The following is a 25,315-nucleotide window of genomic DNA, read 5'->3' as shown; positions in this document are numbered from 1 at the left end:
CATTTTCAGGTTGCGTCCCTGGAACCCTGGAAGTACCGGAAAGGGTTCCTTCTTGGTTTGGCCGCTCGCGCATGCGCAGACATGAAAAATGACGTCGCAGGCATGCACAGAAGCTGCGAGTCGCGACCCGCGACCCTCCGGAATGGATCCCATTCGCAACCAGAGGTACCACTGTATTATTATTGTCTTCAGGTGTCTTGGGCACTCATGTTTTGACTTCTTGTACATTGGCCTGCTACACCTGTGCCCCTGCACTCACAATACATAGTTCTGTGGCACCTCCATATTGATTTTTATAGGTTTTGTGATCTACATGCCAGGTTCCAAAGCAGAACCTCCCCAGTTCCCACCCTCAATCAGTTTTAAAGCCTTTTTGTTATAAGCACCAGCAGTCTATTTCCACTTTGTTTGAAGGGCCAAAGGTGGGCACAAAACCCCAGAAAAAGCACAACATGCCTGTCCCCTACCAGAGGTGCCACCTCTCCCCTAACACCTCATCCACCCAACATATTTACAAGTCTGTCAATCAAGATGCCTGACAACACCTGATAAATGCCCGCCCTGGGACATTCTTTGAAATGGTGAATACCTTGACTCCAGGATGCCTTATCAAGGGCATGTTTCATTCATACATAGATATCTGCTCTTTTAACAAGTCTGCTCAGATAGTTCATCTATACTTGCTAAACCAGTTTCACAGAAAGGAGGCCAGGAAGAATTTCCTGCTGTGTGACTGGAGGGGCTTCCGGGGTCCATTAACAGCTAAACATGGCTTTGATCTTGCTGGCCCTACTATTTCAGACATGTGGTTTATGCACAAATGTGCATTTCCCTTGTGCACTTAGGGAAGTGCATGTATTTATGACGCCTTAGATTTCTTAAAGCATAATCCCAGCCCTAACCACAGTGTAACCAGCTGAGCTATTGACATTGTTTAGAACCTTGAACCCAGATAATGGAAAATTGGCAAGCAGTGCATCTCTGAACAGTGTAACATGTTGTCCCCAGTAGCTGATCCTGTTTGCAGTCTGACTGCTGTTTCTGCACTGGTTTCAAATACTAGTTTTATCAACTCTGCCTGAGTCTCCAGGTTTCTAAATTTAGCCTCACGCAAAAACCAAAAGATAATTCATGGTGGTTATAGTATAGTTACCAGATTTTTTTCAATGAATCCAGGGACACGTTCTTTCTTTTTCTTTTTTCTTTTGAAGCTGAGTACTAACAGGGAGTCAGTAGTGGTGATGGTGAGGCAAAAGACCCTGGGCCAAAGCACACATGCATATTGTATAAAAGTGCCAAGCCCTTCTTTCAGCATCCTGTGAAACATAAATGCTCTGAGTTTTTAAAAAGCTGGGCAATGGCTGCCTGCCCACGGCTCCTGAGCCTCCCCCGATCTCCTTCCCCCTTTCGCCTTTGTTTTGACTGATCAGGGGAGGATTGGGAGTCGCAGGAGGGCAGCCATTGCCCAGTTTCTTAAAAACTCGGAGCATTTATGTTTCACAGGGCGCGAAAGAAGCGCTTTGCTCCTTGCCTGGCAGAAAAACCGTGCACCTTGCGCTTGTGCTGGGCAACGGCCGCCCGCCCGCGACTCCTGATCCTCCCCTGATACGTCAAAACAAAGGGGAAGGGGGAAGGAGATCTGTACCGCCGGATGTCCCTGGTTCCCCCTTGGCAGTGGCAGTGGCGGCGGCAGCAAGCAGTTCCTGAAGCCAGCCAGAGCCAACTGCCCTACCAGGCTGTCTCCGGGCTGCTGAGGCTGCTGCTGCCACATTTCCTGGGGACAGGTTTGCAAATCTGAGGACATTCTAGTTCATTATCCTCATTGTGGCTCAACGGACTGTTTTGGGGGGACCCTTTTGCCTTCTAACATTATTTTCTAAAGATCTGCTTTGCTTCTGCACAACCATGCTGGTCTCATGGGTAAAGGTAAAGGTAAAGGGACCACTGACCATTAGGTCCAGTCGTGGCCGTCTCTGGGGTTGCGGCGCTCATCTCGCTTTATTGGCCGAGGGAGCCGGCGTACAGCTTCCAGGTCATGTGGCCACCATGATTAAGCCTCTCCTGGCGAACCAGAGCAGCGCACGGAAACGCCGTTTACCTTCCTGCCAGAGCGGTACCTATTTATCTACTTGCACTTTGACCTGCGTTCGAACTGCTAGGTTGGCAGGATGAGGGACCAAGCAATGGGAGCTCACCCCGTCACGGGGATTCGAACTGCCGACCTTCTGATCGGCAAGTCCTAGGCTCTGTGGTTTAACACACAGTGCCACCCACGGCTCATGAGTGCAAGGTGCTATTTTTGCTGCAGAAGCAAGGACTCATACCTGAAAACTGGAAAGAGAGGGAACGGGGTTTTTTAATTGGCTTTTATTGCAAGGGACAAGCTGGTATAATCATGGAACATTTTACAATGGCTTATTCTTTCGATCCAGATGCTTTGGTGAAGAAGCAGAAGGTGTCTCTAACTGGGTATCAAGCGGCAATCCAGTGGCTCTTAAAAGATCTTGGGTAAGCAGGCCTCCTCCATCAGTCTAACCTGTTTGAAAACAAAGCAAAATATAAAGCAGTTATTTCTATTTCACCTTTCATCAGATGTCAAAATGATGAACATAGGAAGGTGGAGCATTGCAGGGAATGAATGAGCTAAGGCAATCAACAATAAGTATTGTAAACTCCTGTGGACAAGAATAAAGATCTTGCCATGGTTTTTGTATATATTTCCATTGTTCTAGTGCATGTCCCAGCTGGTCTGAGAACTGAACAGCAACAATAAATGACAAATGAAGGAAAATGGAAGATATAGACAATATACACTGGTAAAAGAAAATTACAGATCTGAAAGAAAAGTGAGGCATGCCTAGGACTCTACTGTCATATTCTAATCAATAAATGAAGACAGATTCCAGTTACAGAATCAACTCTGAGACTGTACAAACTCTTTAGAGATATTAACGTGAGTTTTCAGAATGAAGGATCAAATGAGTTAGTTATGTGTAGAATATGGGGAAATCCTAGTACTAAATTTGAGTCGGACCTTTCCTCTTTTACTCTATGCAAAAGCAAAGAATGGCACCATGATTTAATTGATATGTTAATGAGCTGAGGAATGCAGTGCATATGGCAATTCCATTAGTCCTACATGTTAAGTATATCTCAGCAAGAGCTACAACACTATAAGATAAGAAGAGGCTGTAGTAATTGCAAAAGGATATGGGGGAAAACTCAGGTGTGTTTCCTTGGCTGTAAGTTCCATTGTGGTTCACAGAAATGAGTCATTAGTCAAGTGATTGTGGAGAGAAGCCTGAAGACCCTGAAATCAGAGGCTCCTTGACATGCTGTGCCTGGAGGGTTCGGGCCGTGGATGCTATTTGTGAGATTACGCTTACCTCTGGCAGGTTCTTCAATCTCTTGTTTGGGGAACCGAGATTACCGTACTTCTATTTACAACACCTGAGGCTACTCCATCTCCCGCACATTCCAATCCGAGTCTTGGGGTAACATGTCACTAGTAGGCAACAACCCCCTTCAGCGTCGCATTCTTCCTTAGTCTGTGGTGACTCCTGGGGTTCTTGACTCTGTTCTGTCTCCTGGGGTTCCTCACTCTGTGCTGTCTCCTTACAAAATCCTGCACAAAGAGAGAGAGGAAATATTGCTGTGCACTGCAGAGAGCAAAATAATGTTACAGGTTTGCAGGGGGCAAAGAAAATTCAGGAGAGGAAGGAAAAGGGGGTACAAGTTCTTGGCACCTCAGGGTACAGTGGCATTCCAGCTCCGAACTCCAACCTTTGGCCACACATGTAGTCAGGGCAAGAGTCAGACGCCGGTCAGCAAAAAGAAGCAGTTTTCAGTGAAGTTTACTTTTTATTCAAAGAATCGGCACACAACTCAGTCACACGTCCAAGTAGGTCTTGTCCCTACTGAGCAGTTACCAGGACTGAAGGTCCCTGCCTTCCACTTCTTCTAAGGCTCCTCCTCTTTCAAACATTTCCCAAGCCCTCTCTAAAGTCATCTGCCCACCTCTGACCTCTGTTCTGCTTTTCTCATTGTCCTGCACGTTCTTGGGGACCAGTGGGGAGCGGAGCTTGTCACAACTGGAGTGAAAGACTCCCGGCATTCTTCAGCAGCCTCTAGATCAGTCTGCTTCAGCCTTGGAGTCTGAACTGCTCCCTGCCACAGGTTCCTCCTGCTCACTAAACCCTGTTGCCCCTTTGGTACACTGCACCTCCTCCCAATCTTCTCCCTCTGAACTCTCCTCAGTGTCCCACCACCAGTCCCCATGATCTGAGCTTTCTTTCTCTGGGATTTCCATTTGGGGCTTCCCAGCTGGCACCTCAACACCACTCCTCCTCGTCCAGCCAGTCCCTGACACATGTTCTCCATCCCTGCTTTGGAATCCATAGAAATGGGACCTTCAAGAATATTGCAACACATTATACGTAGGCTGCCTCAGAAGACAGTTTGGAAACTTTAGCTGATGTAGAATTTGGTGGCCTGGTTGCTCACCTGGCCAAGAGGGCCCAAGCATATTACACCATTCCTGGCCCAACTGCACTGGCTACTGATTAATTTCCAGCCCCAATTCAATGTTCTGGTTTTGACTTATGAAGGCTTAAATGGCTCAGGGTTGCAATACCTCCAGGTCTGCCTCTCTCTCAGCGGTTCTCAATCTGTGGATCCCCAGATGTTGTTGGGCTACAACTCCCATCTTCCCTGAGCTCTGGCCTTGCTAGCTAGGGGTGATGTGAGTCATAGTTCAACAACATCTGGAGACCCACAGGTTGAGAAACCTGTTCCAGAGGAACCGACCCAGACCCTTTGATCACCATCTGAGGCCCTTCTTCATTTGCACCCTCCACGAGAGGTCTGGAGGGTGGTAACACAAGATTGGGCTTTTATCTGCTGGTCCCTGTTTGCGGAATGCTCTCCCCAAGGTGGCACACCTGGAGCCATCATTGCATATATTTGTGCACCAAGCCAAAGCTTTCCTTTATAACCAGGCCTTTGACCTTGAACTAACAAATTTGATAATACAATAAAATAAGGAAGTGTTTATAGTTCTGAGTAGTGCTCTCCTCTCCATTCCATTCTCCCTCCCCAGTTTTACACCCACACCCACACACACCCCTTTACAGACCTCTTTAGGATATGGGATTATTTGAAGGGGGGCTGTCCCTAACATTTACTGAGGTTTCCCCTGCCCTAAAGCTTCTTGGAACTACTGCAAATCTTAAGGTGCTCCTCAGCCCTTGTTGATATGTTCCTCTTTTGCTTGAGTGCTGCTGCTTTGAACAATGCAGGGAATCCAGCACTTGAGCTCTCCAGTAAGGATCTGCAAATGTTTAGCTGAAATCTACACTCCTATAACTTAGGCCAGTTATAGATCTAATTTCTCATTGGCAGCAGAAAGTAAACATTTCCACCCTTTCATGGAGCGGACAAGCATCAACCCAGGATCTCCAGGCTGCGGCTCTTTCCTTGAGAGCCACTGTCTGTTAGTGTAGACAGTTTTAAGCTAGATGGACCAGTGGTCTGATTTGCTAGAAAGCAGAAGGGTTAAAAGGACTGAGCTGTTCTCAAAACCTTTGAATAGTGCTGTTACCCAGCCCCACTATGCAGGACCTGAAGACAACTGCCTTCTTCTGTATCACTTACCAGACGTAGCCAGGAGCAGCAAAGACAGAATAGCCAAACATAGCTGGAGGATCTTCATGGCTCTGTTAGCATAGACGGTGCAGTGAGACTGGGTGCAGGGCCACAGGCCAGAAGGTTGTCAGGAGAGAGCCGAGTGATCCATATTTGCAGGATCTTTGGGAAGCTGTTTCCTCCCACTTCCTTGCGAAGTCCAGCAAGTCGTCACCATGCCCTGAAGGAAAGTAGGGCTGCTGGTTCAGCAATCAGCACACTGTCTTCCCCAGAATGACATGTAGAGATGGAAAGATTAGAGGTTTTGGCCCATTGTGAGACGTGGAGGACGCTAAGACCGGAAGAAGCACCCAGGTGAGTCACTGAGCACCTACTGTTAGAAATAAAGCCAGTGTACTGTAAGAGGCAAAGGTCACCAGTGCGATCGCTGAAAAATGGGACACACTGGGCTGTGAGCACTCCAACTGCAGCACAGTGTTAATCAAAGGTAACATGGTCTTTGGAGATGCACGAACTCAGGAAAAAAGGGAAGAAACATGCTACGAGGAAGGCACGCTTGGCAAACCCTCACCATGATCAACTCCCTCCTGGAAACCTATGTCCCCACTGTGGAAGGACATGTGGATGCAGAATTGGCCTCCACCATCACTGACGGTCTCACTGTTAATACTGTGTTTATGGAAGATGTAGGATTTATTGCTGTTTTAACTGCATTCTTTGCTTTTAATATTGTGTGCTGCTTACAGATTTTAACAGGTTTATAAATGCTTTCAAGTCAATTCAGGTTTGCTTTTATCAAAGTGACTCTAGTGTTCCATGTTACGAAAAAGGAGCAATGCAGCAGCGAGCTCCAGGTGGCTGGAAAGCCAAACAGGATGTTGACGTATGGGACTGTACCGTGGGAACAAAGGGACAGTCTATTCACACCACTGAGCACCGGATGTTAGCTCAGTGTGTCACCTGACCTGTACTGGAAGTACATGGGAGGAGTTATTCTCTCTCTGCTGTTGATGTTAAGAGAGTGCAGACACGTTTTCTCTGTACTGCTGGAAAGACAGGAATAAAGGCATGTAAATACATTTCTGTCTGTCTCTCTCCCCTCCCTGGGGATGGTAGGGGAGGAGTGGTGTGTTCTTCTCACGTTGAGGAGGATCACCGATTGAGATCTCGCCTTATCTTGCCGGGAGTCGCAGACAGGGAGGTCAACAAGGAACTCAAGCCGGGTGCCTGGATAGTGGCCAAATTCCTCTGACTAAGGCTTGATATTCCGACAACTGGTAGCATTAGCCGTTGGTTATATGATCCATGGGAATCAGCATGAGAGGTGAGAGGTCGATGAATCATTGCACCTAAGAAGATAAGATAACGTCTGCGTGCAGCCAGAAGCTGAACAGACGGCTGGACACCGAGAGGGGGTGTTTTCCAAGCAACGGAGCCCCAAAAGGTATGCTGAATTTCGAGCTAAAAGTGTGAACGCAGATTGATTCATTCTCTGGTTCACGGGAGCTGCGTTTGGGAAAACAGCTCTGAAAGCAAAGGCTAGCATACCAGGAATTCTTGTGGTTGATAAGATTTCCTGTACGAAGATTGGTATGCACAGTTGCTAGGCAACGACAGTCAGTAAGTGGAACGTTACTGGCTGGCTCAGCAACGAGCCTGGGAAAGCGAAAGTTGTTTTGACTTTGAAACAGCTTGCAGTTTTGCCTGCCAGAGAAGGCAGTAAACAACCCAAAAGAGACTTTTGGATTTTACAGGCTCGAAAGTGAGAGCAGTGACTTGGATTCAGAATGGATGCCAAGAAGGGGGGAGGTTTACCTTACCCACCTCCCCTGACAAATGACAATTATTCATCTTGGTCTGTAAAGATGAAGGCCCTGCTGCAGAATCAGAGGATCTTTGAGGTGATTGAGAACCCCATCCCTGCAGCACCAATGCGAGGTTGGGAATCACAGAATCTAAAGGCCAGGACGGCTATAATTCTGTGTGTCTCAGATAGCCAACTGGTGCATATTCAGAATTTAGAGTATGCGTGAGAGATTTGGGAGACGCTGCGTAGAACACATCAGAGGGATGCTGGTTCTTCAGCGTTGCTGTATTTTGAGAAGCTGACCAATCTGAGGCTTGCGCCTGATGGAGATGTTCAAGCGCACCTGACAGAGATGAAATATCTGCGCCAACAGATGGTGGAACGCAATTTCCGTCTACAGGAGGAAGTGTTTTGCTTCATGATGATAAACAGCCTGAATCGGACTTACAAAACGGTTGCCAGTCAGCTTGGTTCCCTTCCGGCTCAAGATTTGACCGCGGAGAGGGTGTGTGCCGTTGTTTTGAATGAACACGACCGCCTTGCTGCACTGGAAGTAAAGGACAGGGGGAGGGAGGAACGGAGTTCTAATTCCCCCACTGATGTTGCTACTGGAGAGAATGCTGTAGCTTTGAACGTTGTCCGATGTTACAATTGTGGACAGGCTGGGCATCTTCAGCGGAACTGCAAGAAGCCACGCCAGCCAAAAGGAGCTAAGGGCCGCTCAGCAAAGCCTGAGGCATCAGGCAAAGGTCATACCAAGTCTTCAGTGAAACCTGCAAAGGCTTTGATGGCGAAAGGAACCACGCCAGATGTTGGGAACTCGTTTGTAATTGACACGGGCTGTACTTTTCATATGTCCCCACACAGAGGACTCTTTTCAATGTTTAAGAAGCAAAGCTTCGCTGTGAAACAGGCCAACGGTCAGGAGCTGGAAGCAACCGGGATAGGGACTGTGTATCTTAAGAGTCTGAACCTGACTATAAACAATGTTTACTTGGTTCCTGAATTGAAGTTCAATCTGCTGAGTGTTTCGCAGATTGCAAAGAAAGGACTGAAACTGTCATATGATGCTGAGAGCTGCAAGATCTTCAAAGATGGAGAGTTGTATCTTTCTGCCAGAGAGAAAGATGGGCTGTATTTGTTGACTTATGACCAAAGTGATTACATGGAATGTAATTCATCTGTGTCTAACTTGGTTTCTCTCGCAGGTGTGACCAAAACGAGCGCCGAGAAGATGGCCAGGGTCGACAGAGCGTTTCAGCGGGTGTATGCTGATGTGATTGGTCCTCTAGAACCATCTAGAGGCAATGCACGATTTTATCTTGTGTGTGTGGATCATTTCTCTAATTTTGTCTGGATTTATGTGTTGAAGAGACCACAGGAAGCCTTAGAAAGGTTTCAGGAGTTTTGTGACAAGATTGAAAATATGCATGATGCTAACATTGATTGTCTTTTCACAGATGAAAAGCAAATTTTCCTTTTACAGGATTTTCAGGAGTTCCTGCAGAAGAAAGGGATAAGACACAAGGTTGCTGTTTCAGGGGAAGCGTGGAACAGGGGTGTCTGTGTACGGGTGAACAAAGAATTGCAAAAGGGGATGAAAGCGCAATTGCTTAGTTCACATCTGCCACATGAGTACTGGGCGGAGTCGATAATGTCGTTTTGTTATACGTGGTTGAGAAAGGTTTCAAAAGAGTTGGGAAGTTCTCCTTTTGAGAAACTGTTCCATAGAAAACCTTCTGTTGCCCATTTCAAGGTTTTTGGGTCTCATGTGAGGACAGAAGCTCCAGGTGGAGTAAAGAATGCCAGAGGCATTTTTGTGGGATATGAAAAGGGTCTCTACAGAGTAATTTTGTCTGAATCTGGTCAGGTGATTCTCACAAAATTTCTAGAGAGTGCTCCTGAACAGGAGAGAGTGATAGTACACACATTTCCCACAGAGGACAATTCAGATGATGTTGATGATTTTACAGATTACAGTGGTACTGAGAGCGACAGTGATAGCTCAAAGAGCTCAGTAGACACAGTCATTGAGAGGAAATCTCACACAATGGATAGACCTTCACAGGTGAAGGATGAACCACTGTTTACCATTGGTACTGGTTCTCAACAGAGTCCTGAGACTGGACCAGTGAGCAAAGAAGATCAGCACCTCATACGAAGGTCTGAGAGAGTTACAAAGGGTCAACCACCCAAGAGGTACTCAAAAGAGTTTGCTAACTTAGCTGTTGCATGTGTTGCTGTTGTACACAACCGAGGACAAGTTGGAGCTGTGTCTAAGTCAGAGACAAAGACACAACAGAGAGTTGCTAGCCAAGGTAATGCAGATGCACTCATTCCTTGGAAGCCAGACAACCAGAGAGGTACACTGGGGAAACCAGTGGCGAGGAGTTCCAAGGGTGGAACTGTAACAACAGGGGAGTGTTATGTGTATAACAACTGTTTGTTTTCTTCTCTGGATCACGCTTTGCTTGCCGCAACACGCATTGATACTTTTGGGGGAGGATGTTACGAAAAAGGAGCAATGCAGCAGCGAGCTCCAGGTGGCTGGAAAGCCAAACAGGATGTTGACGTATGGGACTGTACCGTGGGAACAAAGGGACAGTCTATTCACACCACTGAGCACCGGATGTTAGCTCAGAGTGTCATCTGACCTGTACTGGAAGTACATGGGAGGAGTTATTCTCTCTCTGCTGTTGATGTTAAGAGAGTGCAGACACGTTTTCTCTGTACTGCTGGAAAGACAGGAATAAAGGCATGTAAATACATTTCTGTCTGTCTCTCTCCCCTCCCTGGGGATGGTAGGGGAGGAGTGGTGTGTTCTTCTCACGTTGAGGAGGATCGCCGATTGAGATCTCGCCTTATCTTGCCGGGAGTCGCAGACAGGGAGGTCAACAAGGAACTCAAGCTGGGTGCCTGGATAGTGGCCAAATTCCTCTGACTAAGGCTTGATATTCCGACTGTTTACTGTCTAGAAAGATTTTTAATAATATCAACGGCCTTGGTCCAGTATACTGGAAGGAGCGTCTCCACCCTCTTCGTTCAGCTGTTGACCTTGTTCAGAACCCAGAACCCGGATAATAGAAAATTGGCAACCAGTGCATCTCTGAGCAGCGTAATATGTTGTCCCCAGTAGCTGCTCCTGTGTGACGTCTGGCTGCTGATTTCTACTAGTTTTATCAACACTGTTTACAAGGTTTAGCCTCACAGAAAAACCAAAACATAACCCGTGGTGGTTATAGGGTATATTGCTGGGAGGGGGTTGCCACACCTCCCTTCCCATTTTGTCATATTTCACTATCCTCATTGTGGCTCAACAGACTGTTTTGGGAGAATCCTTTCTCCTATTAGGGTTCTTTTCTAAAGATCTGCTCTGCTTCTGCACAATCGTGTTGGTTGAAACCTCTGTCTCATGAGGGCAAGGTGCTATTTTGGCTGCATAAGCAAGGACGGATACCTGAAAACAGGAAAGAGAGGGAATGTGGTTTTTTAATTTGCTTTTATTGCAAGGGACAAGCTGGTATAATCATGGAACATTTTGTGGTGGCTTATTCTTTCGATCCAGATGTTTTGGTGAAGAAGCAGAAGGCGTCTCTAGCTGGGGATGAAGCAGCATTCTACGTGGCTCTTAAAAGATCTTGGGTAAGCAGACCTCCTCCATCAGTCTAACCTGTTTGAAAACAAAGCAAAATATAAAGCAGTTATTTCTATTTCACCTTTTATCAGATGTCAAAATGATGAACATAGGAAGGCGGAGCATTGCAGGCAATGAATGAGCTAAGGCAATCAATAACAAGTATTTCAGGGAAATGTAAACTCCTGTGGACAAGAACAAATACATTTCTGAGCACAATTCAAAGTGTCGGTGCTGACCTTTAAGGCCCTAAACGGCCTTGGCCCAGTATACCTGAAAGAGCATCTCCATCCTCATCATTCAGCCTGGACACTGAGATCCAGCGCCGAGGGCCTTCTGGAGGTTCCCTCCCTGCGAGAAGTGAGGTTACAGGGAACCAGGCAGAGGGCCTTCTCGGTAGCGGCGCCCGCCCTGTGGAATGCCCTCCCATCAGGTATCAAGGAAATAAACAACTATCTGATTTTTAGAAGAGATCTGAAGGCTGCCCTGTTTAGGGAAGTTTTTATGTTTGATGTTTCATCGTGTTTTTAATAATCGGTTGGGAGCCACCCAGAGTGGTTTGGGAAACCCCGCCAGATGGGCGAGGTATAAATAACAAATTGTTGTTGTTTTCTGAATATATTTGTATTGTTCTAGAGCAGGTCCCCAGCTCATCTGAGAATTGAACAACAAAAAATGACAAATGAAGGGCAATAGAAGGTATAGACAATATATACAGGTAAAAGAAAAAGAAGAAAAAAAGTGAGGTATGCCTAGGACTCTACTGTCAGATTCTGATGAACAAATGAGGACAGATTCCAGTTACACAATAAACTCTGAGAATGTTAAAACTCTTTAGAGATATTGGCATGAGTTTTCAGAATGAGAGTATAAAACTCTGCCAAAAATGTATAAGATATTGCTAGAATGGTATACTAAGGATGAAGAGGTCAAATCGGTAATGATACAGTGGGCAAGGGATGTTGGGCAGAACATTCAATTTGAAGAATGGGAAAAATTGTGGAAGGAGAATATAAAATTTACGGCATGTACGTTACTGAAAGAGAATGTGATGAAAATGTTTTATAGATGGTATATGACACCTGTAAAATGAGTTTTCAGAATGAAGGATGAAAAGAGTTAGTTATGTGAGGAGAGGACTTCCAGAACAGCGCGCTCAGTGTTGGGTCAGAGTTTGAGCTCTGAGCTGCTCTAGACAGACTCGGCACCTGGAGAGGCGAAGCAGGAGCAACAGGAGGCATAAGTTGCCCCTACTTGGGTGGATTTCCCAGGAGCAGAGGCTCAGCAGCGCAAAAAAGGGGTTTCCCCACACTAGAACTGGACTTTAAGACACTTTAAAAAAGAAATTTAGGGGAGAACCTCTGCGCAAAGGAGCGACACCGCCCTCCGGTGCCTTCGCCTCCAGACCCCATGAGCTAGGGCTGGACTCTCCAGTAAGATATTGACACAAATTCAAGGAGCATTCCCCCCCCTAATTTATACAGTGAGAAAGGGGTTATCTAAACCCCAACAATACATCAGAAACAAAAAAGGGGGGACTAACAAACAGATAAAATTAAGAAGTTGCAAGTGGAATGCTAAAAGGGGGTCAACAGAAATTAACGCTGGAGAACTGACAGTGCGGTAGAGATTTTGAGGGGCTTCTCTGCACTCCCAAAATAACACAGTCAACCCAAGAAGTATCACTGGAGTTTGGAGCGGGGGAACAGTTTAGACCAGCTAAACAGACAACAGAAATAAGGAGAGCTCTTTACGAGAGACTTGCAGAGATCTGGAGACGCGAGGAGAAGGCTGGAGGAGTGAGTCAGCAGATTGAGTGAGGTGGGTGGTGGTCATTACTGAAAGACTAGGCTGGAGAAGACTTTAAAGAGCTGCTTTAACACCAGAGAAAGATAGAGTGAGGAACGGCAGGAAGAGTGACATAGCAGCCACTAGTGGAAGTAAAAGACATAAAACAGCTAAGAGACATAATAGTCAAGAACCGTAGGAAGAGCTACACAGCGGCCACTAGTGGAAGAAGAAGGCATAACAGCCAAGAGGCATAATAATTAAAAATAGGAAGAGCGACACAGCGGCCACTAGTGGAAGAAGAAGTTACAGTAGCCAAAAACGGTAGAAAGAGCTACACAGCGGCCACTAGTGGAGGAAGAAGACATAACAGCCAAGAGACATAATACTCAAGAATAGTAGGAAGAACGACACAGCGGCCACTTGTGGAAGGAAAAGATACAACAGCCAAGAGGAAAAGTAATAGCCATACCCGCAACGCCAATACTTGCTTAAAGGAACTGTAAAGCATAAACATCAAAGGGGAAATTTAAAATTCCAAATATTTCCAGCATAAAGGTAAAATTAATTACCCATGAAAATTAGATCCAATTAAACTTCCCACAGGGGAACTCCCAATAGCTTTAATCTTTGGAGACTATATAGAATCCGAGGCGGAGAAGCGGAATCGAAAGACAAGTGAACTCAATCTCAAAACAACCAGCCATCCAAAAATACCCAAATGGGTTCAAAGAAAACGCAATCAACAATTGGCTAAACTTAAATTGCCAGCCAAGCTAGGAGAACTTCGATGGCGGAAGGTGAAGCAAGTATGAATGTAAAGGATTTGATTATTGCCATGCAGAAAGACTTAGGGGACAGAATAAACTCAGTAGGCGGAAATATTAAATCACTGGAAGAGAAAGTAGTAACGATGGGCAATAAAATTGAAAAAAATTCAGCTCTTATAATGGACCTTACACATCAAATGAACCAATTGACAATGAAGAATAAAGAAATTGATAAGACAGTGCAAGAAGTGAAGGCAAAGACATTGAAGCAAGAGGAAATAACCAAAAAGATGGGGGCTGAGCAAAAAGAACTGAAAAAAACCCAAGACAAAAACAAAGGGGAAATAGAGAACCTAAGGAAGATGCAGGAGGTGATTTGGGACGAATTGGCTGTCCTTGAGTTGAGACAAAAGGAAATGATTCTCCGCCTGAGAGGAATACCAGAGAGCCAGGATGAGGACATTTCGACAAAATTGTTAAAAGCCCTGGCGGACTGGTTGGGGGTTCAGGAGGAGGACTTATCACTTGATATTGATAAAATCTTCAGGATAAAACTGCATATAAGAGGAATTAACGTAGGAACTCGATACTACAAAATTAAAGCCTTTTCCGATGATATAATCGTAACCACTGAAAATCCAGTGGCAAGTATCCAAAAAACGCTTGCACAACTGGAAGAATTTGGGAAGGTCTCTGGGTTCAAACTGAATAAAGGAAAATCCAAATTATTAACGAAAAATTTACGGAAGTTGCAACAAGAGGAACTGGAAAATACAACAGGTTTAAAGGTAGCCAATAAGGTAAATTATTTGGGGGTTTGGATCACCAATAAGAATATAAACTTATATAAGGACAATTATGAGAAGAAGTGGAAGGAAATAAAAAAAAGAATTAGAGACTTGGGGAAAATTGAATTTGTCCCTGTGGGGGAGAATATCCACAGTTAAAATGATGGTATTGCCAAAGATGATTTTTATGTTCCAAATAATACCTATAATTAGAGGCGTAAAGTGTTTTAAGGATTGGCAGAAAGACCTTGCCAAGTTTATTTGGCAAGGGAAAAAACCACACATAAAATTTAAGCTGCTAACAGAGTTGAAGGAAAAAGGAGGCTTCGCGGTCCCTGACCTTAAACTGTACTTTGAGGCAGTGTGCTGGACATGGATTAAGGACTGGATATTAATTAAAAACACAGAAGTCCTAGATCTGGAGGGATGGGATATTGTGTACGGGTGGCATGGCTACATAGGCTATGACAAGGTTAAATCCCACAAAGGATTTTTAAATCATATTGTGAGAAGGGCATTATATGAAGTATGGGAGAGGAGTAAAAAATCAGTAGTATGAATCTATGTCGGTTCAAAGGATGAATATGAACAGTGATTGGCTAACATATAAGGATTTAGTAGAGGAAACAAGTAGCGATCCGAAAATAAAGGGCCTAAGCGAATTGAAACAGAAGGGAATAACCTGGCTGGAGTATTATCAATTAAAAGCTGCCCTTAAAAAGGATAAAAGAACCAAATGATTTGACAAAAAAATATCCTATCTGGAGAAGGATATTTTATATAATAATCAAAAGACACTTTCTAAAATGTACAAACTACTTTTGGATTGGGAAAGAAAGGAGGAAGATATCAAAGAAATTACAGTAAAATGGGAGAGGGACCTGGGACATACGATCAAACCCAATATTTGGAACGAATTATGGACTAAAAATATAAAATTCACGGCTTGTTTCCTTATAAGGGAAAATCTTATGAAAATGTACTATAGGTGGTACCTGACCCCTGTAAAACTAGCAAAAATAAATAAATCAAATAATAACAAGTGCTGGCGATGTAAGGAACAGATAGGATCATACTACCATATGTGGTGGTCCTGTCTAGAGATACAAAGATTTTGGAACATGATTTATAAAGAGATAAAGAGATTGATAAAAACTACATTTAGCAAGAAACTGGAAGAATTTTTACTAGGAATGGTTTCAGATAATATTCCCAAAAACAAAACCAGGCTATTTATGTATGCAACGTCAGCAGCAAGGGTTATAGTGGCAAAACACTGGAAAGATAAAAATACACCCACTAAAGAGGAATGGGTAGTCAAATTGTGCGAGTACTTGGAGCTCACAAAGCTGACAGATGCAATAAGAGATAAACCTAAAAAATTGGTGAAAGAAGAATGGGAATGTTTAAATAATTATTTAGGGGACAAGGGCTCAGCAAGAAAGATCTGGCTATGTTTAGAATGATGCCGCATAGAGAAATGTTCCCTGATACCAAGATGAGGGATTCCTTTGGAACGCAGATAGAGATAATTGATAAGAATAATGATCTGTTGTGAGCTTGATGGAAGTGTACAATAGATGAGCCTTCCTGCTTTGGCTCATCTTCCTTTTTCTTTTTTTCTTTTTTCTTTTCTTTTATCTTTCCCATAGTTGCTTATGTTCTGTGTCATATACTTCGATATTTTTTGAAGTTTTTAAAGGTTTTTTTTCATTACTATTAATGAATTTTCCTTTGTAATTTTGGTTGTCTATATTATATGTAGCTGTTTACATGTACCTGTTTAAAGCAAAAAAAAAGTAAAAAAAAAAGAGTTAGTTATGTGAGGAATATGGGGAAATCCTGGTACTAAATTTGAGTCGGACCTTTCCTCTTTTACTCTATGCAAAAGCAAGAATGGCACCATGATTTAAATGATATGTTAATGAGTTGAGGAATGTAAGGCATATGACAATGACCGCTCCCCGCTTAAAAACGGGGGGCGCCCTTTGCGTGGACGCGTGCAGCCCCTGGATCTCGAGCGGCTCCAATAGCTTAGGCTTGGCCTTGCCTTCCCTCAGGTGGGGTACCTGGAGGTCTCCGCCTACCTCAGTCATTTGCCCAATCCCACCTGGGGGAAGCGTTGCCAAGGAGACCAGTCCAGGTAGGGGAGGGATTACCTGCCCACACAATAGAGGGAGGATCTTACCTGGGAATCCTCACTTGGCTCCAGAGCTTCTCCAGGAAGGACGTCGCTGGACTTCCTTGCTCCAAAAGGTAAGCCTGGGGCCTTTGGCCTCCCCCCCCCCGCGACAGGGTTCCCAGAGGATAACGGGGGGGGGGGGGTAATGGATTTCAGGATACCCCTTTTAAAAGGGGATCCTTTTCCCGAGGCGGGCCCTGATGCCCCGGGGTGTTGGGTGGTGGCATGGGGGCCCCTCTAGCTGCCCCCCCGTGCCTGCGGGGGCGTGTGGGCCGCGGGGGGGGGAGGCAACGCCACACGCGGCACTTCCCTTTCCCCGCCAGGCCTGGCGGCCCCGGGGTACGGCGGGTGGTGGCGGGGGGGTACCCAGTCACCCCCCAGGGCCTTGGAGGCCACCAAGCGGCCTCGTTTAGGCCGCAGGGAGGCCCGCCGCGTTTTTGTGAGGCCTTACTGGGCCTCAAGGGGGGCTCCTCCGCATTCCGCGGCCTAGTTGGGCCTCCCGCGGCCCTGGAGCCTCCCCTGGGTGGCGGGGGCCTTCCCGCCGCCCCCGCGATCGCCAGAGGAGCCGCGGGCCGCACCGCGCGGCCTCCCCGGCTCCGGAGGCCTACCTGGGCCTCAATGGGGCCTGGCTGGGCCTCGAGGAGGCCTTGCCACGTTTTGCGGCCTAATCAGGCCTCTGGCGGCCCGGGAGGCTCTCCTGGGCGGCGGGGGCCTTCCCGCCGCCCCCACGATCGCTGGGGGGGGCCGCGGACCGCGCGGCCTACCCCGGCTCCGGAGGCCTGGCTGGGCCTCGGGGGGGGCTCTGCCGCATCCGGCGGCCTAGCGGGCCTCCCGCGGCCCTGGAGCCTCCCCAGGGTGGCGGGGGCCTTCCCGCCACCCCCGCGATCGCCGGGGGGGCCGCGGGCTGCGCTGCGCGGCCTCCCCCGGCTCCGGAGGCCCAGCGGGGCCTCAGGGAGGCCTGGCTGGGCCTCGAGGAGGCCTTGCCGCGTCTCGCGGCCTAGGCAGGCCTCTGGCAGCCCTGGAGTCTCTCATCGGGCCTCCGGTGGCCCTGGAGCCTCCCCCCGGGTGGCGGGGGCCTTCCCGCCACACCCACGATCGCCGGGGGGGCGCGGGCCATGGCCTCAGGGAGGCTCCGCCAGGTTGTGCGGCCTAGTTGGGCCTTTGGCGGCCTCGGAGCCTCCCCTGGGCGGCGGGGGCCTTCCTGCCGCCCCCACGTTCCGTGGGGGGGCCACAGGCCACACCATGTGGCCTTCCCCCACCTTTGGCCGGCCCTTTGTGAGGGCGCAGGGAGGTCCTGCCGCCTCACATGGCCTACGCCATGTCTCTGGCGACCCTGGAACCTCCCCCGGGCGGCGGGGGGGGTCTTCTGCACCCGGCGGGCATACCCACCCCCCCCCGGGATGGCCTCTGCATGGCAGCATGGGGCTCTGCTTGCCCCACACCCCCATAAACCATGGCAGGGCCTGCTTAATGGTGGCTCCACGTCTGCAGCCATTTCAATGGTGACCGCATGGCGGCAGCCATTGTGCCGGTGGCCGCATGGTAGCAGCCATCCTGGATCTGGCCTCATGGTGGTGGTCATCACACCTATGGCCTCATTCGGTACGTATTGGTTTTACATCTCACCATCATGGCTTGCCAGCAGGTGCAGCGGACACCAGGCATCGCGCTCATTATCAACAAGGGGAGACCCATGGACCCCAACTGAAACCTGTGCAGTGATTTTCTAAACTATTGCTCGTCTTATTTTGCAGCCTTCAGTAGCGATCCCTGCTGCGACTCAGTTCTTGCCTTATCCCCTCCCCTCCCATCAATTGTACCCTTACCTTTATCACTAGTCTGTGTTTGCAAATTAATAGTGGGCATTTCCTACCAATCATTGCCCCCCCTTCTTACGGATTCCTTAGCATACCCCACTCTATTAGCCCCACACCATGCCACCAAAGCGTCAGGCTGCTTCTCCTCCCCGCACCAGAAGGGGCACCGTAAGGGGTGCGCCCACCAAGCCTGCCCAGAGACAGGCAACCGGACAGCGGAAGGCGCGTGCAACCAGGGAGGAGCAGCCCAAGCCCAAGAAAGCCGCGCCCAAGAGGGCAGCGGCACCTAGAGGGTCTTCTGGGTCCATAAGCCCACTAGCCTTGGCAAGCCGTGCTGGCAGGGGGTTGGCTGCCAAGCCGAGACGTGCAGAGAGCTCCTCCTCCACCCACTCCTCTCTTAGTAGCAGTCTCTCGCACTCGGTGCGTGGAGACAGTAGGGACAGGACCATCGCCCGGCTGAGGCGCCGCCTGGAGCGGCGGGATTCGCGCAGAGGGAGCTACGGGTCACCTCACGGCCGCAGGCGAGGGCGCAGTAGCAGCTCCTCTGACCGCGGTGCTCAGGAAGGCGGGTCACGTTCATCATCCGCATCCACCAGGCGCAGAGGTAGGTCCCCCCATTCCAGCTCCTCGGACAGGTACAAGAGTGACAAGAGCCCTGAGTCGCGCAGATCGCGTCATCGCGGGAGGAAACACCACAAATCCAGGAGGAGGGGCCACAAGTCCAAGAGGGACTCGTCTGGATCATCTAGTTCCTCAGGTAGGTCCAGCTCCACTGATAGTGAACAGGGGGGGAGCATCAAAGGCTATTGGGTTACAGGCCCCGACGCCCCAGGGCTGCCGCACTGGGTCTGGCGGCGCCGCAACCGGAGGCACAGGCGTGAACATGGTGCTATCGCGCCGTGCGGGGAGGAGGGCATTGACTCCAGAGGTAGAATTAGGAAATCCAACCACAAAAGAACCGACCAGCCCCCAGGCATTCGCATCCGTGAGAAGTTGCGGGAACGCATCCTTAATGGGGAGTTCGTGGATTTGTTTGATCTGCTATCCCCTGCCGCTTCGACAGCCCTAAAATCTAAATCCGCCGAGCAGAGAAAAAAAAAGATAAAAAAGTGAGTGTTGAGCGTACCTTTCGTAATTGGCTCACTGCATATACCAATTACATGGGTATTATAGTCGCCAGTTACCCTGACAGGGGTTGGCACCTCACCAACTACCTACTCATCATCCTAAAGGCTGAAGCCATGGCGGGGGGGGAGGCGGCACTCGCCTATGACCAGGCATTCAGGGAGCGGGCGGCAGAGGACGACACAGTTAGATGGGATATCAAAGATGACGACGTGTGGTCTGAGTTGGTTTCCCCGTTCTTCAAGGAAGGGCCCGACAATGTGAAACAGTCCAAATATCAATCCAAGGCCCCCAAGAGATCTTGCTGGGAGTATAACAACGGCTCCTGCTTCAGAGAAAAATGTCGATTTGCTCATGAATGCGAGCGCTGTAGTGGATCTCACCCCACCATAAAATGTTTTCGGGGGAAGAAGCTTTTTCGAGGCTCCCGCGGATCAGGCGCAAGCACATCTCAAGACAAAAGAGAGGCCGGAGCCTCTACAGGCTCCTCTGGCGCCCAGCAAAGCAAAAACAATGCCCGCAAATAGCGCTCTCCTTTCCCTAGCCCCCTCACCCATATCTCTATCAGCAATGCTGCCTTTGTTACACCAGTACCCCAACAAAGAGGCAGCAAAATACATTGAGGAGGGCTTTAAGGAAGGTTTCCGCATCCCAGTGGTAGGCACCCCCTCATGCACCAATCCCCCCAACCAAAAGTCTGTCCGAGATATGCCACACATTGCCGAGAAGAAGATCACCAAAGAACGCTTGCTGGGGCGAGTGGCAGGTCCCTTCACAGAACCTCCATTTCCTAACCTCATAGTGTCTCCACTAGGTATTGTACCTAAGAAGGCCCCAGGCGAGTTTCGATTAATACATAACCTTTCTTACCCAAAGGGTGGGTCAGTAAATGATGCCATTCCCCAAGAACAATGCTCAGTCAAATATGCATCTCTTGATCAGGCAATCAGGCTGGTTAGGGAGTGTGGCCCGGGCGCGCTCATGGCAAAATGTGACATCGAATCAGCCTTCCGTCTGTTACCAGTCCACCCCAGGGACTTCTGGTTGCTAGGTTTCAAATTCCAGGACCACTGGTACTTTGACAAAGCTATGCCCATGGGCTGTTCCATCGCATGCGCTGCATTTGAAACCTTCAGCACATTCGTGGAATGGGCCATGAAACGCAGGTCAGGGTCCCACCGCATTTCCCATTACCTAGATGACTACTTTTTCGTGCAGCCAGCAGGCTCTGACGCGTGTGCTAGGGCGCTGGCATGCTTCATTCAGCTGGCAGCTGAATTGGGCATCCCGTTGGCGGCGGACAAGACCGAAGGTCCAACCACTGTCATCTCATATCTGGGTATTGAAATGGATTCTGTCAGCCAAACCTCACGCCTGCCCCTGGCCAAACTCGCCACGTTGAGGGAATTGATAACTAACATGATGGCCCAGAAAAAGACCACGTTGCGTCAGGTCCAGACACTCTTAGGACACCTCAACTTTGCATGCAGGGTTATCTCGCCCGGTCGCGCCTTTTGCGCACGCTTAGCCCGTCTCACGGCTGGCGGTGTTGCCCCCCATCACCACATCAGGGTCACCCACACCATAAGGGAAGACCTCAAAATATGGCTAACCTTCCTGGAAAGTTACAATGGGGTGTCCTTCTGGCAAGATTGGCTGCTGCCTAAGGAACAGCTACAGGTGCACTCTGACGCCTCTGGTCGCTTTGGCTTCGGCGTCTACTTCAGAGGTCACTGGTGCGCGCAGCCTTGGCCGACATCTTGGCACGAGGAGGGCATTACACGTGATTTAACTTTTCTTGAGTTCTTCCCAATCCTAGTGGCCCTCCGTGTTTGGGGGCACCTCCTCAAGGACACCAGGGTGTGCTTCTGGTCGGACAACCAGGCGGTGGTAAGAATCATTGCGAAGCAATCCGCAAAATCCAACAGGGTAATTCGCGTGCTCCGTCTCTTCGTGCTAGAATGTCTGAAAGGTAACATCTCCTTTTCTGCGCGGTTCATCCCGGGCCTCAATAACGACATTGCAGATGCCCTGTCTCGCTTTCAGATGGAGCGCTTTCGCGACCTAGCACCCGAGGCCGATCAACTCCCAGAAGCCTTTCCGGAGGACCTCTGGGAAATTGGACGGGAGAAGTGACAGCAGGAGTTCTGAGTGCCCTTGCACCATCAACGCTGCGGTCCTACACCAGAGCATGGTCCCAATTCGAGGGGTTCAGAGATAAGTTTGGCTCACGACGCAGACGTACAGCTAAGGAGTCTGATGTTCTAAAATATTTGGTTCACCTAAAGCGTAGGGGCATGGCCCTTAAAACCATCAGCCTGCACAAGGCCGCTATCTCCTACTTCAGCAACTGTTTTTGGCTCCCAGACCCCTGTAACACTTTCCACGTAAGGAAGCTTCTTGCGGGGTGGCGTCGCTCCCACCCGCCCATTCCAGATAAGAGGAGGCCAGTAACCATAGAGATCCTCCGGCTGATATGGGATGCGCTCCCCAGTATTTGCTGGTCCAACTATGAGGTCAGGCTCTTCAGGGCAGCCTTCTCCCTGGCCTTCTTTGGTGCGCTCCGTATCGGAGAGTGCATAGGGGGCACATTGTCACCTCATCGCAGAGGCTTGTCTGTGGCTGATATCAACCTTGACAGGCACATGATACAAGTCAAAATCCGAGCCTCCAAAACCGATCAACTAGGTAGGGGTTCCACGCTAAGTCTAGCCTCCTCCCCGCACACTGGACCATGCCCTGTTGCGGACACACGCAAATTCCTGAAGGTACGTCCTCCAGGACCAGGCCCTCTCTTCATTCATGCATCAGGCCGCCCCATGACCCGTTGCCAATTTGTCTCAATAATGCGCAAGGCCATCCACGCTTGTGGAGGCGACCCGGCACAATTTTCCGGGCATTCCTTTCGCATCGGTGCAGCAACCACGGCAGCTGCAAGCGGCCTCCCGGCAGAACACATAAAGACAATGGGGCGGTGGCGTTCAGCTGCCTTCAAAGGCTACATTAGAGACTACCAACAGGCATTGACAGATTCCATATAATCCTTTCTTTCAGGCTCAACCCCCAAACATGTGTGGATCTTCGGCCACAGCATTGTGCATTGGGCGGCCATCCATGCCACTACTGGTCCAGGCAGAGAGCATCTGGGTCTTCAGCCAAAGATCTCCATTTCCTGGTTCGGACAACGTGGAATGCGGTGGGATGCCCTGCTCCCTCGGTTGCGTCACGAACTTGCGTTCCGCCACCCGCCAAACGCGGTTGTGCTCCACCTTGGCGAAAACGACTTGGTCGTGCGTAAAAGCATAGTTCTGATCAAAACAGCTATCGCAGACCTGGAAAGCATACACGCCACTCACCCCAGTATTACGATTTTCTGGTCCGAACTTCTGCCACGCTTGCATTGGCGTGGCAACATCAAACCCACCAGACTTAACTACACTGTGGAAAAAATCAATAGGGCACCGCGCTCTGCAACCACTCGCATGGGAGGTCGCGTCGTGAAACACCCCAACATTAAAGTTTACATGCAGGAGCTATTTCGGCCCGATGGCGTGCACCTATCGGACCTTGGTAACGAGCGTTGGCTGAGCGACATCAGGCATGGCCTGACTGACTGGTTGGAGGATGGCAAAGGCGCTTTTCAGATGTGGGTAGTCTTGGCGGCGAGACCGCAATCTTTGCGGTCTCGGGTGGCGGTATCAGGCCTTGGGCGGAATCCTTTAGTCCATCTTCCTCTTTGCGGCGGCGATACCAGGGTTCCCCGTTAAAGGGGTTTCTGAAGGGAGGCTTTGGCCGTGCGCCGAAAGGTTGTCATTGCTCTCCCCTGCGGCGGCGGCGTAACGGGGGCGGCTGTCTCTGCTTGAACATATGTTCTCCAGAGCCGGCCCATCCCCCCCACACACACTGGAAAACCCTGATGCTCCCTAGATCCCCGGCTGGGGACTGGGGAGGGAGAACGCCCAATGCCTGAGCCAAGGTCTACCCACATTTGAAATTCAATAAAGTTGTGGCCAATTTAATCCCATAGCACGTTGTCTCGAGTCGTTATTCCGCAAGGCGGGGGGACCGCGGGGGATCTCGGGACTCCGCCTGTCCACGCAATGACCGCTCCCCGCTTAAAAACGGGGGGCGCCCTTTGCGTGGACGCGTGCAGCCCCTGGATCTCGAGCGGCTCCAATAGCTTAGGCTTGGCCTTGCCTTCCCTCAGGTGGGGTACCTGGAGGTCTCCGCCTACCTCAGTCATTTGCCCAATCCCACCTGGGGGAAGCGTTGCCAAGGAGACCAGTCCAGGTAGGGGAGGGATTACCTGCCCACACAATAGAGGGAGGATCTTACCTGGGAATCCTCACTTGGCTCCAGAGCTTCTCCCACCCTACCCACCCTCAGTTAATGCCTTATTTTGCAGGTTAACTTTTCTTCACAGGTTTCGCAGGTTAACTTTTCTTCACAGGTATGCGGGCGCTGCAACGTAAGGTCGCTGTTAAAGGGCCGGAAAGGAATTTCCCTGCATTGGCAGGTTTCGCCTTTCCCGTAGCAAAACGTCACAACTTTGGCAGTATCAGGCCTTGGGCGGAATCCTTTAGTCCATCTTCCTCTTTGCGGCGGCGATACCAGGGTTCCCCGTTAAAGGGGTTTCTGAAGGGAGGCTTTGGCCGTGCGCCGAAAGGTTGTCATTGCTCTCCCCTGCGGCGGCGGCGGCGTAACGGGGGCGGCTGTCTCTGCTTGAACATATGTTCTCCAGAGCCGGCCCATCCCCCCCCCACACACTGGAAAACCCTGATGCTCCCTAGATCCCCGGCTGGGGACTGGGGAGGGAGAACGCCCAATGCCTGAGCCAAGGTCTACCCACATTTGAAATTCAATAAAGTTGTGGCCAATTTAATCCCATAGCACGTTGTCTCGAGTCGTTATTCCGCATGACGGGGGGACCGCGGGGGATCTCGGGACTCCGCCTGTCCACGCAATGCCATCAGCCCTACATGTTAAGTATATCTGAGCAAGGGCTACAACACTAGAAGGTAAGAAGAGGCTGTGGTAATTGCAAAAGGATATGGGGAAAAACTCAGGTGTGCTTCCTTGGCTGTAAGTCCCATTGTGGTTCACAGAAATGAGTCTTTAGTCAAGCGATTGTGGAGAGAAGCCTGAAGACCCTGAAATCAGAGGCTCCTTGACATGCTCATCCTGGAGGGTTGGGGCCGTGGATGCTATTTGTGAGATTAAGCTTACCTCTGGCAGGTTCTTCAATCTCTTGTTTGGGGAACAGAGATTAATCATTTTTACAGCACTTCATGGTCAAAAACCCCTTGCATTTTCCAATCTGAGTCATGTGGAGACACGTCAGAGGTATGCAACGCCCCCCTGCAGCTTTGCATTCTTTCTTAGTCTGTGGTGACTCCTTGGGTTCTTGACTCTGTTCTGTCTCCTGGGGTTCCTCACTCTCTGCTGTCTCCTTAGAAAATCCTGCACAAAGAGAGAGAGGAAATATCACTGTACACTACAGGGACCAAAATAAAGTTACAGGTTTTCAGCGGGCAAAGAAAATTCAGAAGAGGAAGAAAAAGGGGGTACAAGTTCATTGGCAACTCAGGGTACAGTGACATTCCAACTCCCACCTCCAGCCATTGGCCACACATGTTGTCTGGGCTGGAGTCAGATGCCGGTCATCACAAAGAAACAGTTGTCAGTGAAGTTTACTTTTTAGTCAAGGAATCGGAATACAGTTCAGTCACACGTCCCAGTAGGTCTTGAGCCTACTGAGCAG

General features: G+C 49.2%; 1 long non-coding RNA gene across 1 annotated transcript; it reads right to left on the bottom strand.

The window, feature by feature from the left end:
• Positions 1-10,921: 10,921 nt before the first annotated feature.
• LOC128411433 (uncharacterized) lies at positions 10,922-25,006 on the bottom strand. The gene is made up of 2 exons (XR_008329812.1): positions 24,781-25,006; positions 10,922-11,120 (listed from the first exon to the last, which is right to left on the bottom strand). It is a non-coding gene; the product is annotated as an uncharacterized LOC128411433 (long non-coding RNA).
• Between the last annotated feature and the right edge of the window lie 309 nt (positions 25,007-25,315).

Source organism: Podarcis raffonei, chromosome 3, assembly GCF_027172205.1.
Source record: "Podarcis raffonei isolate rPodRaf1 chromosome 3, rPodRaf1.pri, whole genome shotgun sequence".
Lineage (NCBI taxonomy): Eukaryota > Metazoa > Chordata > Lepidosauria > Squamata > Lacertidae > Podarcis > Podarcis raffonei.
The sequence above is the reverse complement of the archived record's forward strand: the minus strand, read 5'-3'. Positions and strand labels throughout refer to the sequence as shown.